Source organism: Salvelinus sp. IW2-2015, linkage group LG3, assembly GCF_002910315.2.
Source record: "Salvelinus sp. IW2-2015 linkage group LG3, ASM291031v2, whole genome shotgun sequence".
Taxonomy (NCBI): Eukaryota; Metazoa; Chordata; class Actinopteri; order Salmoniformes; family Salmonidae; genus Salvelinus; species Salvelinus sp. IW2-2015.
In genome coordinates this window covers 24,265,737-24,282,133 of record NC_036840.1, presented here as the reverse complement: position 1 = coordinate 24,282,133, position 16,397 = coordinate 24,265,737, and the positions used below count along the sequence as shown (strand labels likewise).

Here is a 16,397-nt window from a genome sequence, read left to right as displayed (position 1 = left end):
TCTTGTGTTGCATCATCACACTGCTCTAGTGACTCCCTCCTCCTAGACCAGTGTAACTCACCCACCCTGCTCTCTACAACCATTACCTACTCTATACCTATGATGAAGCACCCTACACACATACTGTACATACACACGCGCACACCAGATGACACATTGCCTCATCGACCTTTGGCCTCCCCCTTGTTTGTGTGTGTGTGTGCAGGGTTCATCATAGGTGTAGATTAGGTCATGGTTGTGGAGAACAGAATGTGCGTGAGCGCCACATATGGTCCCTCCCCTCTGCCCATGACCTTGAGGTCACCCCTGAGATGCTCTCATCGATCAGCCCATTTGTTTACAGTAATGGATTAACCTGATTACGTTACCAGAGATGGAGGGAGGAGAGGAGGAGAGGAGGAGAAGGGGGCAGCGAGGGGAGGAGAGGATTGATGCTTGTGATTACCGTGATCAGAGAGGAGAGAGGGGTCAGATTGGGGTCATGTATGGGGGAGGGGCATTAAAGTTCCTATTGTGGTGTGTGTAACATGCATGTGGTATGTCATGTTGCAGGTTGATGGTCAGGCTTTGCTGTTCTTTGTTTTTCTGTTCTTTCCTCTTCTCCTTGTCTTTACACTCTCCTGTCTACTCCTCCATTTTCTAGCCACCTAATAATAATACAAATAATGAGAATAATAATGATAATAATAATGATAATGAGAATAATTATTATAATAATGATAATAATAATAATCACAATAATGATCATGATAATAATGATAAGAAGAAGAAGAATGATAATGATGATAATGATAATAATACATTGGATTTCAAGAGACTTTCAACATAGAAGAAGGACACTTGTGCTCTTTTTCTTCTCCCTCCCTTTCCCTCTCCCTCTCTCCTCCCTATTCCTCACGTGACTGTATAGTAGAACATTTATTGCATCCCAAATGGCAACCCATTCCTTATATGGTGCACTTTGGGCCCTGGTCAAAAGTAGTGCATGAAATAGGTAACAGAGTGCCCTTTGGTATGCAGCCTTTGTCTCTCTGTGTTCTGTATCTCTGTGTTAGTGTGCCAGTCTAGCCCAGTTCTCCAGTGCACTCTGACCCCTAGTTAGGTTGTGTTGTGTAACGGCTGAGATAACACGACTCTGACTGTAAATAGCTGCCACACACACAACGGCCTGGTTACCGTAGCCCGGAGAACACACGCTGCTAGACGACAGGCATCGCTGAGCTGCCAGGTAGAACTTGTTCTCTGAATATTAGTGATATTGTCTTCTATTATTTATATATATATTCTATTCTATTCTGTTATTCGGTTAGAACGGTCTGAGAAGTCCTTGTTTTCTGTTGGAGTGMTAGGCATTTTGACTCGTAGGTCGTTACTGAGGTGTGTATGTGCAGGTGTGGTTGTGTGGAGGTAGGAGGGAATGTTGTGTGTTTTTGACAATGAAGAAGTATGTTTGTCAGTGAGAGATGTGTTACTTGCCGCATAACCACTGTACTTTGTGTGCGTGCTTAGCTCTGGTGAGTGTTTACGAGAGAAACTCTGTCTGAGGGTGTGTGTGTGTTTGTTTTCACAATCATGTGTGTGTGGAGGGCAACGGGTGCACTGTGACCTCTCTCGCTCTCAGTGTGTGTGTGTGTGTGTGTGTGTGTGTCTGCAGGCTTGTCTGTCTCCTCTCAGACAACGTAACCTGATCCCACTCCTTTGGATCAAGGAGCAGACCTCAAGACCCTCTCTCTCCCTTTCTCCCCCTCTCTGACTGTCTGCATCTCTTCTTTCATCCCCTACTCCCTCCCTCCCCTCTCACTCTACTCCCCTTGACCCTCACCCTTATCTCCCCTCCCCTTTCTCCCCTCTCTCTAAATTGGAACGCAGTGGTTGTGCCGTAACACGCTACACTCGACGTCAGAGCTCAGGGTCTCCGCTTCACAGCTCCGTGTGAGTTTTGACTGACAGCCGTTATAAACTTGAGCACCCTGGGTAAAGCGAGGCGTTCATGTGTTATAATAATAATAATAATAACTGCTTTGATACCATACAAGCCAAACACCTGTGAGTCCAAATGTGCACATCACATTTCCATCTCATAAAACTCATGTCATATACAGTGTCAGCGTTTACGATCACAATGTTTGATCCACAGTTACAAGAGGGCATGGCGTTCTACCCTGGCTTGTTCCGAACAGGATGAGCCTGTGTTTGTCGCATAMGAARGCACTCCTGACTCCATTCTATGCCTTTTGAAAACCGAACACTGTGAGATCGTATTTGATCAATTAGCACCTGATTGCCATTTATAATGGACCGTTTTTCGAGCTCAAAAAGCACATTATAGTTGAAGACTCTTCTTTGAGTCATGAAAGTGCGTTGAAACGATTTAGGGGACTGTGTCCAGCTTGGAGAGCTGCGTGTCCACTTGGAGACTCCACTTGGAGACTCACTCACCCCTTGTAGTTGTTTTCTCTTACGTTGCACCTACCCAACATTCCCCGAGAATATTCTTCGAATGTACCCAGAGTATTTTCAGACTTCGTGATCAGCAAACGCGGCGGAAAGTACGGTAAATGTCAAACGCACGTAAAATCAACAGTGTGGCGTTTGGATTCCGTCTCGTGTCTGGTGAACCTTCAGTCGAATCCTTTCCCCGTTATCTCCTAACTGCTGCCAGGTTATGCATATGCCTTCTTCTGGAAGAAACATTGCAATTTGGCCCCATCCACATTGGCCAATTCCCACGGGTGCAACGGGTTAATCATGTCTATTAAGAWCAATAGCTGTAAAGCGAGGCGTTCATTATCTTACCGCTGAGAATTGAATTGCTCATCATTTCTATATGAAGTGAGAGCCATTTCTGTAATCTCCRATTTTACAAGCTCCGCTGTTCACTTGAAGACTGTGGTGCTTCATAATAAGAGGTTTAATATACAGCTGCTGTATTATATTGATGAGTTGTGGATCTTGGGGAACTGTAATTGAATAGATGGAAGGCTTAAACGGACTTGGCTGACTATACACTCAGCGAGGAAGAGAAGGGAAGGACCGGGGAGAGAAAGAGGGAAGGAAAGTGAGAGGAGAGCGGGCACTAAACAATGTGGCGTCATAAATAAGATGACAGGAATCATTGGGGCGTGCGAGCCAGTGCTCAAGATAGCGTGAAATCTGACTTCGCCGCCTTCTCTCGCTCTATCCCCATGTTCTCTCTCTCTCTCTCTCTCTCTCTCTTCCTCCTTCCACACCTAGCTCTCTGTACCGCCCCTCCACCCATCCTTCTCTCTCTCCCTCCTCCCCCTCTCTCTGTAGAGGGTAATTGAGGTGTATGACCTTGCTGTGGGCCTCAGCAGGTGTGAGGTATGGAGGGATGGAGGGATGGAGGGATGGAAGGAGGGAGACTGAGTTGGACACTGGCCCTCCGGCCATAAGCTGTGGGTGTCTGATATATAGTTGGACACTGGCCCTCCGGCCATAAGCTGTGGGTGTCTGATATATATTGGACACTGGCCTCTGGCCATAAGCTGTGGGGTGTTGATATATAGCTTTTTTTTTGTTTTTAGATTCTCTTACATGGCCTCCGGCCATAAAGCTGTGGGTGTCTGATTAATAGTTGGACCTGGCGCCTCCGGCCCATGAAGCTGTGGTGTCTGAACTATATAGTTGGGACACTGGTCCTCCAGTCCGCCATAAGCTGTGGGTGTAGATATATAGTTGGTACAACTGGCCTCGGGCATAAGCTGTGTGGGTGTCCTGATATATAGTTGGACATTGGCCCTCTCGGCCAATTATAGCTGTGGGTGTCTGTGATATATAGTTGGACACTGGGCCCCCCGGGCATAAGCTGGGGTTGTCTGATATATAGTTGGACACTGGGCACTCCAGGCCATAGCTGTGGGTGTCTGATATATAGTTGGACACTGGCCTCCGGCCATAAGCTGTGGGTGTCTGATATATAGTTTGGACACCTGGCCTCTGGCCATAAGCTGTGGGTGTCTGATATATAGTTGGACACTGGCCCTCGGCATAAGCTGTGGGTGTCTTATATAGTTGGACACTGGCCTCCGGCATAAGCTGTGGGTGTCTGATATATAGTTTGGACACTGGCCCTCCGGCCATAAGCTGTGGGTTGTCTGATATATAGTTGGACACTGGCCCTCCGCCATAAGCTTGTGGGTGTCTGATTATAGTTTGGACACTGGCCTCCGGCATAAGCTTGTGGGTGTCTGATATTATAGTTGGACACTGGCCCTCCGCGCATAAGACTGTGGTGTTGTCTGATATAATAGTTGGAACAAGGCCTCGGCCATAAGCTGTGGTGTCTGATATATAGTTGGACACTGGCCCTCCGGCCATAAGCTGTGGGGTGTCTGAATATAAGTTGGACATGGCCTCCGGCCATAAGCTGTGGGTTCTGTATATAGTTGGACAATGGCCTCCGGACATAACTTGTGAGTGTCTGATATTAGTTGGACCTGGCCTCAGCGCCATAAGCTAATGTGGGTGTCTGATATAAGTTGGACAAATGGCCCTCCGGCCATAAGCTGTGGGTGTCGATATATAGTTGGATTTATGAGTAGATGTGACTAATATGTGTGTCAGAGCGTGTAGATATTTCGTAAGCGCCCAAGCTATACCTAAACAGTATATAGGTCTTGGCTAGATGTTGGAGTAAAGATAGCTATAGTATAATAAATGGTGTGTGTGTGTGTGTGTGTGTGTGTGTTGTGTGTGTGTGTGTGTGTGTGTGTGTGTGTGTGTGTGTGTGTGTGTGTGTGTGTGTGTGTTGTGTGTGTGTGTGTGTGTGTGTGTGTTGGCATCTCTACTCCGAAGCAGTGTCAAACAGAACAGCCGTGTGATTTCACACACACCTCTCTCCTCCCTCCCCCCTCTCTTTTAATTCAATTTTCAATTTAAGGGCTTTATTGGCATGGGAAATATATGTTAACATTGCCAAAGCAAGTGAAGTAGACAATAAACAAAAGTGAAATAAACAATAAAAAAATGAACAGCAAAACACTACTCTCTCTGGCTTTATAGTAACTCCGTCCTGCATCTTTGTCCTGTCAATGGGGTTCTGTCGACCTAGTAACCTCCCCTCTCTTTCCCTCCCACTCCCTTCTTCACTCTCTCTCTTCTGTCATCTGCTTCATCTCGCTGTGTTTAAGTATCTGCTCCCTCTCTCCTTCCTTTCCTCCCTCTCTTCTCTCTATTTCGGTTCAGTAATATTCTCTCGCTCCACCAGCAGGCAGCTGCTGGGCAAACACACTTACAGATCGTTACTCTCTCTGATATGCATGCATTAGACGGACTCTGAACGTACATTCATATAATATGAATATTATAATATCATACCACGCTCTTCCTTCCTGTCTAGCACATACAGCTGTGTGTGTGTGTGTGTGTGTGGTGTGTTGTGTGTGTGTTGTGTGTGTGTGTGTCTGTCTGTCTGTCTGTCTGTCTGTCTGTCTGTCTGTCTGTCTGTCTGTCTGTCTGTCTGTCTGTCTGTCTGTCTGTCTGTCTGTCTGTCCTGTCTGTCTGTCTGTCTGTCTGTCTGTCTGTCTGTCTGTCTGTCTGTCTGTCTGCTGTCCTGTCTGTCTGTCTGTCTGTCTGTCTGTCTGTCTGTCTGTCTGTCTGTCTGTCTGTCTGTCTGTCTGTCTGTCTGTCTGTCTGTCTGTCTGTCTGTCTGTCTGTCTGTCTGTCTGTTGTCTGTCTGTCTGTCTGTCTGTCGTCTGTCTGTCTGTCTGTCTGTCTGTCTGTCTGTCTGTCTGTCTGTCTGTCTGTCTGTCTGTCTGTCTGTCTGTCTGTCTGTCTGTCTTGTTGTCTGTCTGTCTGTCTGTCTGTCTGTCTGTCTGTCTGTCTGTCTGTCTGTCTGTTGTCTGTGCTGTCTGTCTGTCTGTCTGTCTGTCGTCTGTCTGTCTGTCTGTCTGTCTGTCTGTCTGTCGTCTGTCTGTCTGTGATGAAGAAAGCAGTGTATGCCCTATGGCTCCTCCCTCCAGGGAGAGACAGACAGACAGACAGACAGGTGGGGGGAAGATTGAGTTCGCGCTCATTTCCCCTGCCCTCGTGCAGCTGGGCAAGGACACACACACACATGCACATACATACACCCACTTACAGACGCATACATGTGTAGGATCTTTATTTGAGCCAGTTTCGTACAGCCGGAAAATAATCCTGCATTAACAGGAAATGTGAATTATTATGTGGATTATAATTAATGGACATATTTGTAGGGGTTGATACATTTTTCATTAGGGCAAATCAAGTCTGACATTTAAAGTGGAAATTACAAACTTTAGAAGCTTTTTAAACCTCGAAATACAAACTACAAGTTTGTATTTCCTGCTGTGCAGGAAAATTCTCAGCAATAAAAGAGTGATCAATTTAGATCCTACATCTGTAGACCTCAATTCAGGTTGTAGGACTGTGTTTACAACGGCATAGTGAGGCAGTTGAGTGTGTGTGAAGTGTTCCGTTTGAGACTGTACTGCGTGTGACTGTAGTCTAGCTGTAGCCTGATTCCCAGGATTACAACTACAGACTTGCAGCCCGTTGCCACGGTGACCGGGACAGATGAACCACTTGCGTGACATGAGACCAGTACAAAGTCACCAGAGTACTTCCCCAAAAACACACACAAACACTCCATATTTCATACTCATAGCCAGACAGAACACACACACACACACACACACGGACCCGACACACTGTTGGAAAATTTATCCCGGACATGACAGGACTCATATTGACATTCTTCATGCTAGTGTCAAAGGTAAAATTTACTCAGTGGTGATGGGGGGGGGACGTTAATCACCACGACACCGCGTAAGGCTGTGCTGACATCATCAGATTGGTGTGATGTAGTCACAGTGTTTATTCATTGATCCTATAAACATAGGAGAGGTTAGTTCTCTCTAGGCAATGTTAAGCCAATCTCTCTCTCCCCCGTCCTCTCTCTCTCTCTCTCTCTCTCTCTTCTCACACTTTATTTCCCTCTCCCCCGTCTCTCTCTCTCTCTCTCTCTCTCTCTCCCCGTCTCTCCCTCTCTCTCTCTCTCTGTCACTTTATTTCCTCTCCCCGTCTCTCTCTCTCTCTCTACCCTCCTCTCTCTCTCCTTCTCCTTCTCCCTCCCACCTCTCTCTGTTCTGATGGTTATCCCTCTTTATCCGTCTCTCTCCTCTCCGTCTCTCTTCTGGTCTTAATGTGATGTGGGGGTTTGGTTGGTGTTTTAGAGGGGGCCCAAGGGAAGCACTGTGTGTTGTGTGTGTGTGTGTGTGTGTGTGTGTGTGTGTGTGTGTGTGTGTGTGTGTGTGTGTGTGGTGTGTGTGTGTGTGTGTGTGTTTGTGTGGTGTGCGCTCCCCCTCCTTTTTTAACTTTCTGACTTGAGACTGTTAAGAACCTGACGGGCAGGCAGAACCTGGTTAGAGAGCTAAGTAGAGAGAGGTATTTCTCTAGAGGGGAGAGGGTGAGTGTCTTGTACAGTGTGGTGGTTGTGTGTGTTTAGTAGTGCGTTTGAATGTGGGTCGCGTTAGTGTGTTTTCTGTGTATGTGTGTGTGTGTGTGTGTGTGTGTGTGGTCCTCTGATGATTGTATAAACAGTATGTGGGGATCATGTGCGGTGTGTGAAGATAAAGAGGTCCTTTGTGTTAATGTGTGTTTGAGTGTCAACAGATGGGGCTGTAGCAGATGGGGATTGGGATGCAGCACATCACTGTCTCACACACACACACACACACACACACACACACACACACACACTATACAGTATACACACACATGTATACAGTGTACACACACAATTTAGGCCTGTGGATTTAACGTTCCCTTTTTCAACAAAGTGATCTGCATGGGGTTCCATCATGATTGTACAGCTATTATTTTACAGTCAGTGAGGTTAGGGAGAATACAGTACAGCAGTATTACTAAATCAGACCCATTAGATTAGAGTCTGTAGTGGGAACGTGACTGTAGCATGTATTGTTATTGTGCAACTGAGAAGGCAGCAGTTTGTCTGAGACCGGTATGTGGGCTTGGAAGGGCATGTCGGACTGGTTGGTCACACACACACACACACACACACACACGTCCGCCCCGCACGCGCGCGAACACACACACACACACACAGAGGGGTTGGGTTAAATGCAGGACAGACACATTGCAGTTGAATGCATTCGGGTTGGACACTTGACTAGGTATCCCCCTTTTCTTCCCCTGTGAGTATGTCCCGTCAGGCACTTACTTATTTTAATCCCTCCTTCTCACACATTTCTCATAAGCCCTGACTGAGAGTATGACACACACGCGCACGCATACACTCACGTTACCTTACAGACTACAACAAGTCCTGAAATTAAGACAGTTTATTGTTTTACTACAACATTAGGTTGACTGCAGACGTTGCTGCCTCAGGACACATTGCTCTGAGAGAGAGAGAGAGAGAGAGAGAGAGAGAGAGAGAGAGAGAGAGAGAGAGAGTGTGTGTGTGTTGTGTGTGTGTGTGTGTGTGTGTGTGTGTGTGTGTGTGTGTGTGTGTGTGTGTGGTGTGTGGTGTGGTGTGTGTGTGTGTGTGTGTGTGGGTGTGGTGTGTGTGTGGTGTGTGTGTGGTGTGTGTGTGTGTGTTTTGACGTGTGCGGACATGTCAGCAGCTCTGCCAGGTAAAAACAGCCTGTGTTGACAGTGAGGACTACGGTCATGTGTTATGGAGTTGACAGTCATGTCTTCAGACAGAGATTACAGCAGAACAGCAGTTTATACACTATTAAATCAAATCAAACTTTATTTGTCACATGCGCTGAATACAACAAGTGTAGACCTTACTGTGAAGTGCTTACTTACAAGCACTTAAGCAACAATGCAGTTCAAGAAGAGTTAATAAAATATTTACCAAATATTTACCAAATATAAATATTAAAAATAATACAATAACATGAGAATAATAAGGCTGTATACAGGGGGTACAGGTTAGAGGTAATTTGTACATGTAGGTAGGGGTGAAGTGACTATGCATAGATAATAAACAGCGAGTAGCAGCAGTGTACAAAACAAATGGGGGGAGGGGTCAATGTAAATAATCCGGTGGCCATTTGATTAATTATTCAGCAGTCTTATGGCTTGGGGGTAGAAGCTGTTAAGGAGCCTTTTGGTCCTAGACTTGGAACTCCGGTACAGCTTGCCGTGCGGTAGCAGAGAAAACAGTCTATGACTAGGGTGGCTGGAGTCTCTGACAATTTTATGGGCTTTCCTCTGTCACTGCCTAGTATATAGGTCCTGGATTGCAGGAAGCTTGGCCCCAGTGATGTACTGGGCCGTACGCACTACCTTCTGTAGCGCCTTACGGTCAGATGCCGAGCAGTTGCTATACCAGGCGGTGATGCAACCGGTCAGGATGCTCTCGATGGTGCAGCTGCAGAACGTTTTGAGGATCTGGGGACCCATGCCAAGTATTTTCTGTCTCCTGATGGGGAAAAGGTTTTGTCGTGCCCTCTTCACGACTGTCTTGGTGTGTTTGGACCGTGATAGACCGTTGGTGATTGGTGTCCACAACTTGAAACTCTCGACCCACTCCACTACAACCCCATTGATGTTAATGGGGGCCTGTACGGCCCGCCTTTTCCTGTAGTCCACGATCACCTCATTTGTCTTGCTCACATTGAGGGAGAGGTTGTTGTCCTGGCACCACACTGCCAGTTCTCTAACCTCTTCCCTATAGGCTGTCTCATCGTTTTCGGTGATCACTGTTGTAAACTTAATGATGGTGTTGGAGTAGTGTTTTGCCACGCAGTCGTAGGTGAACAGGGAGTACAGGAGGGGACTAAGTGCACACCCCTGAGGGGTCCCAGTGTTGAGGATCAACGTGTTGTTGCCTACCCTTACCACCTGGGGGCGGCCCGTCAGGAAGTCCAGGATCCAGTTGCAGAGGGAGGTGTTTAGTCCCCGGGTCCTTAGCTTAGTGATGAGCTTCGTGGGCACTATGGTGTTGAACCCTGAACTGTAGTCAATGAACAGCATTCTCACGTAGGTGTTCCTTTTGTCCAGGTGGGAAAGGGCAGTGTGGAGTGCGAACGAGATTGCGCCATCTGTGGATCTGTTGGGGCGGTATGCGAATTGGAGTGGGTCTAGGGTATCCGGGAGGATGTTGTTGATGTCAGCCAAGACCAGCCTTTCAAAGCACTTCATGGCTACTGACGTGAGTGCTACGGGGCGGTTATCATTTAGGCAAGCTTACCTTCGCTTCCTTGGGCACAGGGACTTTGGTGGTCTGCTTGAAACATGTAGGTATTACAGACTCAGTAAGGGAGAGGTTGAAAATGTCAGTGAAGACACTTGCCACTTGATCCGTGCATGTTTTGAGTACACGTCCTGGTAATCCATCTGGCCCCGTGGCTTTGTGAATGTTGACCTGTTTAAAGGTCTTGCTCACATCGGCTACCGAGAGCGTTGCTCTCAGTGCTCTTCAGTGTTGCTTGCCTCGAAGCGAGCATAAAAGGCATTTAGCTCGTCTGGTAGGCTCGCGTCACTGGGCAGCTCGCGTCTGGGTTTCCTTTTGTAGTCCGTAATAGTTTTCAAGCCCTGCCACATCTGACGAGCATCAGAGCCGGTGTAGTAGGATTCAATCTTATTCCTGTATTGACGCTTTGCTTGTTTGATGGTTCGTGTGAGGGCATATTGGGATTTCTTATAGGCGTCCAAATCAGTGTCCCGCTCCTTGAAATCAGTGTCCCGCTCCTCTAGCCTTTAGCTCGATGCGGATGTTGCCTGTAATCCATGGCTTCTGGTTGGGATATGTACATACGGTCACTGTGGGGACGACGTCGTTGATGCACTTATTGATGAATTCGATGACTGAGGTGGTATAGTCCTCAATGCCATTGGATGAATCCCGGAACATATTCCAGTCTGTGCTAGCAAAACAGTCCTGTAGCGTAGCATCCGCACCCTCTGACCACTTCCGTATTGAGCGAGTCACTGGTACGTCCTGCATTAGTTTTTGCTTGTAAGCAGGAATCAGGAGGATAGAATTATGGTCAGATTTGCCAAATGGAGGGCGGGGGAGAGCTTTGTATGCATCTCTGTGTGTGGAGTAAAGGTGGTCTATAGGTTTTTTCCTCTGGTTGCACATGTGACATGCTGGTAAAGATTTGGTAAAACTGATTTAAGTTTGCCTGCATTAAAGTCCCCAGCCACTAGGAGTGCCGCTTCTGGGTGAGCATTTTTTTGTTCGCTTATGGCCTTATAGAGTTGGTTGAGTGTGCTCTTAGTGCCAGCATCGGTCTGTGGGGGTAACGAATAATATAGACGAGAACTCTCTTGGTAGATAGTGTGGTCTACAGCTTATCATAAGGTACTCTACCTCAGGTGAGCAATACCTCGAGACTTCTTTAATATTAGACATCACGCACCAGCTGTCATTGACAAAAAGACACACCCTCACCCCTCGTCTTACTGGCTTCTCTGTTCTGCCGGTGCATTGAAAATCCCTCCAGCTCTATATTGTCCGTGTCGTCATTCAGCCACGACTCAGTGAAACATAAGATATTACAGTTCTTAATGTCCCGTTGATAGGATAATCGTAATCGTAGGTCATCCATTTTATTTTCCAATGATTGCATGTTAGCAAGTAAATCGGAAGGCAGTGGGAGCTTACTCGCTCGCCTTCGGATTCTCAGAAGGCAGCCTGATCTTCGTCCTCTTTTCTTCATGCGAATGACGGGGATTCGGGCCTGTTTCCGGGAGAGCAGTATATCCTTCTCGTCGGACTCGTTAAAGGAAAAAGCTTCTTCCAGTTCGTGGTGAGTAATCGCTGTTCTGATGTCCACAAGTTATTTTCGGTCATAAGAGACGGTGGCAGCAACATTATGTACAAAATAAGTTAAAAAAATAAGTTATATACAACGCAAAAAGAACGAACAAATAGCACAATTGATTACGGGCATGTAAAATGTCAGCCATCATCTTCGGCACCTTTTTTTATTATACCATGGCATTGTTGAATACTCCTTTCTGATTGGCTTGAAGGGCATTCTAGAGCGTGCATTATTTCCCTATAACGCATAATATTTTTGCACGGTACAATTCAATGGCTATAGTTCATTTTTCCATGTTTTGTTTGAGTTGCTTTTGAAAGCAATCAGTCGAATCGAAAACGGTATTGGTGTTGTTGAATTCGATTTTCATAATAGCAAGCTAGGACTGATAGTTTGGTTAGCTTAAACTAGCAAGTCGGTTTGGTTACCATGGCAACTTCTGCTTGCTAGCTACTTCAGTGGATGTTGAACACATTTCTACCTGCAAATGAACACATTTCTCGTGTGTGAAATTATATCCATGGTATAAAAGGGATAATCAACTCGGGACTCTCGGGGCATTCTCTGGAAAATAATGCAACTCCATGGAAGGTCAGTTCCACTCTGCGCTAACACACCTTCCACGCCTTTCTTTATTGTTCATAGAATTCAAATCAAATTGTATTCGTCACATGTGCCAAATACAACAGGTGTAGACCTTGCCGTTAAATGCTTTAAGAAGTATTAAGTAAAAAATAGAAAATAAAAGTAACACATAATTAAACAGCAGCAGTAAAACATTATGCACAAAAGAGGTTACAAATAACGCAAAAAATTGGTGACGGGATCGTAAAACGATAGCCTTCTCCTTCGGCGCCATTCTTTATAGAGCGCATAGCCCCTCGTTGATTATCCCATGTCTAGCGTTGTGTTAATATACACTAGACGGATATATAGGGACTGGGACTATACTGGAAACCAATGTGTAATGGAGTTTGATATATAAAACGGAGCTGCAATGTCATGTGTAATGGAGTTTGATATATAAAACGGAGCGGCATTGTCATGTATGTAAATGGAGTTTGATATATAAAACGAGGCTGGCATGTCTGTGTAATGGAGTTTGATATAGAAAACACGAGCTGCAGTGTCATGTGTAATGGAGTTTTGATATATAAAAAGGAGCTGGCAGGTGTCATGTGTAATGGAGTTTATATATAAACAGAGCTGCATGTCATGTGTAATGGAGTTTGATATAAACAGAGCTGCAATGTCATGTGTAATGGAGTTTGATATATAAAACAGAGCTGCAATGTCATGTGTAATGGAGTTTGATTATAAAACAGAGCTGCAATGTCATGTGTAATGGAGTTTGATATATAAAACGGAGCGGCAGTGTCATGTGTAATGGAGTTTGATATATAAAAGGAGGCGGCAGGTTCATGTGTAATGGATTTTGATATATAAAACAGAGCTGCAATGTCATGTGTAATGGAGTTTGATATATAAACAGCTGCAATGTCATGTGCAATGGAGTTTGATATATAAAACGGAGCGGCAGTGTCATGTGTAATGGAGTTTGATATATAAACAGAGCTGCAGTGTCATGTGTAATGGAGTTTGATATATAAAACGGAGCTGCAGTGTCATGTGTAATGGAGTTTGATATATAAAACAGAGCTGCAGTGTCATGTGTAATGGAGTTTGATATATAAAACGGAGCTGCAGTGTCATGTGTAATGGAGTTTGATATATAAAACGGAGCTGCAGTGTCATGTGTAATGGAGTTTGATATATAAAACGGACCTGCAGTGTCATGTGTAATGGAGTTTGATATATAAAACGGAGCTGCAGTGTCATGTGTAATGGAGTTTGATATATAAAACGGAGCTGCAGTGTCATGTGTAATGGAGTTTGATATATAAAACGGAGCGGCAGTGTCATGTGTAATGGATTGATATATAAAACGGAGCGGCAGTGTCATGTGTAATGGAGTTTGATATATATAAAACGGAGCGGCAGTGTCATGTGTAATGGAGTTTGATATATATAAAACGGAGCGGCAGTGTCATGTGTAATGGAGTTTGATATATAAAACGGAGCGGCAGTGTCATGTGTAATGGAGTTTGATATATAAACGGAGCGGCAGTGTCATGTGTAATGGAGTTTGATATATATAAAACGGAGCAGCAGTGTCATGTGTAATGGAGTTTGATATATAAAACGGAGCGGCAGTGTCATGTGTAATGGAGTTTGATTATATAAACGGAGCTGCAGTGTCATGTGTAATGGAGTTTGATATATAAAACGGAGCGGCAGTGTCATGTGTAATGGAGTTTGATATATAAAACGGAGCGGCAGTGTCATGTGTAATGAGTTTGATACAGTGATGGGTTTTGGAGTTGACATTGAAGAGAGAGTCATAGGAAATGTTTTTATGTTGTAACCAGCCTTAAAGCTTCTACTGTATGTGGCGTTGAGGCTCTCGCTTGTGTGTGTGCGTGCAAGAGAGAGAGTGTAGCCTACCACACCCACATGAATGAGTGACAGATGTTGAAAGCGTCTTAAGATATTCACCACACACCAGTCAGCATACACTACACACACACACTCTACAGCTCCAGATTTTAGCACTCAGGCTCCTGAGCTCCTTTCATTAGCCTCTGTCTAGACCTTATTACCAGCTGTTTGTTCCACTCTCCTCCCTGCTACACTGCTCTAGTCTTTCCTCGTTTTTTCTCCTCCTGTTATCCTGTCCACCTTTCAGTCTAACTTTATGGTTCTATATGCTCCCTATAAATACGATTTTACCGGCGGTTTGGGTCTTGAATTTTATCCTAATCCCGTTTCCTTCGTGCCGCAATCTTCAGAGTGGATATCCAATTGTATTAGGTCCCAGTGGAAGTCTATGATGCATCATCGTTGGACCATACATTCCCACAGTACGTGCGCTCAGAGAGAGACGAAGGTGACGAGAGCGCATGGCGTCCGTTGTCCCTCCGTACAAACAAACCAACCATAGCAGCCCATACACTGCTTCTTGACATCAACTCTTCTGCCGGCAATTTAAAAATCAACCGCTGAGATAGCGCAGCCGGCACCAATGTGCAGAGGGACCCACACCGTATCAAAAAAATGGTAGATACTAACTAGCGACGCTGGTCAGCGTGCATGCGCACGGGCCCTCGCAAATACAAGAAGTACAAGCTAGCCTGCCGTTAGGGAAGATCAACACAAGAGAACGTTTGACTAGTCCCCCTCGTTCCTGCACTCAAGCAAAGAAAAACATCCCTCGCTTGCCGCATCCTTATACCTGCATGACGGCGACTGACGCTGAAGTGCCACAGTGTTCGGAGTTGCTCACTTTTCAGGGGAAGTCAGTATCCACGCATCATCACCAGGCGACCGTCATGTCTTATAGGTCGAGAGGAGCCCGGTCTCTGCAACAGAAGAGACTGGGCTCTGAACTCCAGAGTTCTCTGCGATGGGACCGTCAGATCCTCTTAGACGTACCTTGCCGCCACTCGCAGCCGGTGAGAGACATTCCGCAATTCTGACCTGGTGTTTTGTTGTGTTGGACACTGGATCACAGATATCACGCTCACAGTTGTGTAGGGACTGAAAAGATAGGATCTAGGACTCCTGTTTTTTTGCTGTTTGCTTGATGCTCGTTTGTCTGTCTCTGCACATTGATAATGCTGTGGGTCGATATGATTGTGTCGTAGTCGTGTGAGTGTGTCTCAATTGTATGTGTGCATAACTATACACCGCATTGAGTCTATGTCGATCTAGTGTGTTGTGTGTTGTGTGTGTAGTGTGTGTGTGATGGCATGGTTCTCGTAGTTTGTGTGTGTGTGTGTTTTGATAGTAGATAGCTCGGGTGGTGCTGTTGGGGTGCTGTTGCATATGGCTCTGTTGTCTCTCACATTTTCTTATGTTGTGTGGTGGTTGTGTGTGTATGTCTGTCTGTCTCTGTCTGTTCTCACATGTCCTATGTGTGTGTTGGATCTGTCTGTCTCTGTCGTGTCTCTCACATTGTCTTGTGGGTGTGTGTTGTGTGGTGTTGGTGTGTGTGCATGTCTGTCTCTGTCTTGTCTCTTACATATCTATGTGGTGTGGTGTTCTGTCTGTCTCCTCGTATGCCAGTCACCAGCTCTCACATAGTCTATGTGGTGTCGCTGATCTGTGCTGTCTGCTGTGGTCTGTCTGTCTCTACCTTGTCCCTACTGTGTGGGTGTGATGTCCTGTCTGTCTGCTCTCGGTTCCCTGTCTGTCCTCGTCTGTCTGTTGTCTGTCCGTGTCTGTTCTTCACATCTTGGTCTTATCTGTGTGGGTCTGACTGTGTCTGGTTGAAACTCTGTCTGCTTCCATCTGATTGGCTTTCTCTGTCAGGTATCGTGATGCGGCCTTGCGGAGTGTGGCTTTGACTTGGTGTGCGTAAAGAGGGCGAGTGGTCGCTGGTGATCTGTCTGTGATGTTTAGAATCTTTGTGATGTCGTGCGTCCGTACTAGCATGACTGTGTAGTTAGTGGGGGGGTGTTTATCTTTGATTTTTGTGCCAGACCCAAACTGTGGTTCGCGCCGGATGACTTTTCTCGAAGTACATGTAGGATAGTAGGTTCCTACTTC

At 45.8% G+C, this 16,397-nt stretch overlaps 1 protein-coding gene across 1 annotated transcript in view; it reads left to right on the top strand.

The window, feature by feature from the left end:
• Positions 1-1,149: 1,149 nt before the first annotated feature.
• LOC111953391 (uncharacterized) overlaps positions 1,150-16,397 on the top strand; it is a 56,955-nt gene continuing 41,707 nt past the window's right edge. Inside the window, exon 1 of the mRNA XM_070435579.1 lies at positions 1,150-1,228. The gene's annotated coding sequence lies outside the window, so the exon portion shown is untranslated. The remainder of the gene's footprint in view (positions 1,229-16,397) is intronic.